The 2,538-nt window shown below is 44.0% G+C and overlaps 1 pseudogene; it reads right to left on the bottom strand.

Annotated features, from left to right (window-relative positions):
• Window positions 1-637: 637 nt before the first annotated feature.
• Window positions 638-2,315, bottom strand: LOC115170708 (polyadenylate-binding protein 1-like; annotated as a pseudogene).
• Window positions 2,316-2,538: the final 223 nt, after the last annotated feature.

Below are 2,538 nucleotides of genomic sequence, written 5' to 3'. Positions count from 1 at the left end.
AATTGAGGAGGTCTTTATTCCAGTAAGATTGCTAAAGCGAACCATGCAATGTTTTGTTTTGCTCAACCTAGATCGAGGCACAGACATGGTCTCAATGGGGATAGCTGAGCTGACTATCCCCATTGACACCGTGTCTGTACCTCAGTCTAGGTTGGCATGCAGGGCCAGTGGGGACTCCAGCATGTGGGGGGGGGGGGGGGGGGGGGGGGGGTCAGGAGGTAAAGTGTCTGACTTGGAGGGAGGGAGAATAAAATAAACCATCAGAAAGGACCATGGAATGGATGGTCATAAGTTCTTGAATGAGGAAGTGAATTGAAAAGAGAGATGGATGCCAGACTCACACAGACTTTATTTTGGGTTCTCAAGGGATAAGGTTGACAGCATGGAAGCAGTCAGAGGCTCCTGGACATGGACAGCAGGCTATTGCATGTGGACCTGAAGCAGGGCATTCATTTCCTGCTGAGAGGTTTTCTGAGGCATGCTCACTATGGCTGCCTGGGAAGCTGGGGAGAATATATTTATGATCAGAGATGTGATGATGACAATAGCCAGTATTCGTCCAACTAAAGACATTCAAGATAAATGGTATGGGAGTAGTATCAACAATGACTCCATCATTTACATATATGTTGCATCATCAGATATACTCCCTCATCTGATGGGAGGATGAGGCACTCATGGTGCATTGATGCATAATGGCGGGTGCAGGCTGGTTGGGGTTGATGATGGTTGGGTTGGGGATGGCCATGACGCTAGCCATCCTCTGCAGGTAGCGGTTCTTCAGATACTCCTGCTGTAGGGTCTTGTACTGGGCCGGAGCCACAGATAGCGGCTTGTTGGTCACGATGCGGCTGTTCATCTCCGTCAAAGCCTTGGTGGCGTCAAAGCCTTTGCTTCAACCGTGCTCCATCATCACCTTGGTGCTAGTGATTGTTCCGAAGCGGCAAAGCTCTTCCTGGAGATGATGACTGTCCCAGCTATCATCCATATTATTCATATACAGATCGACTCAGTTAATGCGGCCTTCTTCCTCAGCTCAATCCTGCATTTTAGCACTGTCTGGCACTTGCATTTCCAGCCAGGTCACCGGTGGTACAAATCAGGATTAGATGTCGATCCATGTCTGAGGATGTCGGGAGATTACGTAAAAACTGGCCACTTTTTTGATTTTTGTTTTAAGCCTATCTCAAACCTTAACACTTACCTTAACCATTCACAGTTAATGTCTAACCTTAAAAATTCAGAGTTAATGCCTAAACTTAACCTTAAACACTTCTAAATGTTAAGTTTGGGACAACTTCGAAATCTGACGTTTGAGAAACATGGATAAACGTCTAATTCTGACATGACATTGTTAGAGCTTGTTGCGCATTTCTTCTGGGTGTGGCCCACATAGATCCACCTCCTGTTCACCTCCTCATTTATCTGATCCACAGCCTGAAGAAATCAGATACACTCCAATGACACACTGGTCTCCCAGACACTGAGCTACGTAACACATCTAGACAGTGACAATAATGGATGACATCTCTCACCTTCTGTGCATCCTCCTTCCTTTTCAAACTGAGGAAGCCAAATCCTCTGGATTTCATGCTGTGATCAACCATGACACTCCCTGGAGCTGAAAAGGACAGAATCGTCCTCAACTCAATAAAAAGGTCAACTAAACAGACACGAAACACAAGAGAATATACAACAGTAGGCTACACAAGACACATCTGCCAAACACTCACCATGTCAACCATGTCTCACAGCTTGTCATCGTCCATGTTGATGCCAAAGTTCTTGATGTACACATAGGTGAACTCCTTGGCCCTGGATCCAAATTCAACCTCTCGCCGTTTACATGATTTAAATGGTTCAATGTTCACTATTTCATCAGCCGACATCTTACCATTCAATCTCTTGGCTCGTTCAACAGCATCCTGGGTTGTGCAATCTACATAACCATACCCTCCGGATATGCCCTTAGTATCGCAAACAACCTTAGAGGACAGAATATAAAATGTGTCCCCTAATGCTTATCCAGATTCTTGACGATAATATTCACAACGATGCTCTTCTTCAGAGAAGGATCTTGTTGATTCCACAAGTCACATTCCATTTCATACTGTCCAAGGCAGACTCAACATCCTTTTTGTAAAAGTTTATATACCTACAGTATATCCCAATGATCGTTGGGTCTTCCTATCTCCGCAGACCTTAATTGAGTGGATTGTCCCTTTTGTACTGAATTTATGGAGTAAAGTATGTTCATTCGTAAGAATATGTAAATTACCTACATATAAGGAGACCAAAGGCACCCTCATGTCCATGACGACCATAGAAGGGTTAACAAATTTGACAGTCGAATATCTTCTCAGTATCTTCCAGCACATGAGACGTCAACAAGTATGATTCTGGAACCCCTATGTCACAGGCACTTTGTGATGTCATAAAGAGTGTGTATCAAGAATGTAATCTATAAAAACAACATTTTACATTTGTTTCTCCTTCCATTTATTAGTGTGCTTCCATCAGCAAGGTTAGGGTACAAAA

This window comes from Salmo trutta, chromosome 32 (genome assembly GCF_901001165.1).
Source record: "Salmo trutta chromosome 32, fSalTru1.1, whole genome shotgun sequence".
NCBI lineage: Eukaryota > Metazoa > Chordata > Actinopteri > Salmoniformes > Salmonidae > Salmo > Salmo trutta.
Note: the sequence above shows the minus strand (reverse complement) of the source record. Positions and strands in the feature narration are given on the sequence as shown.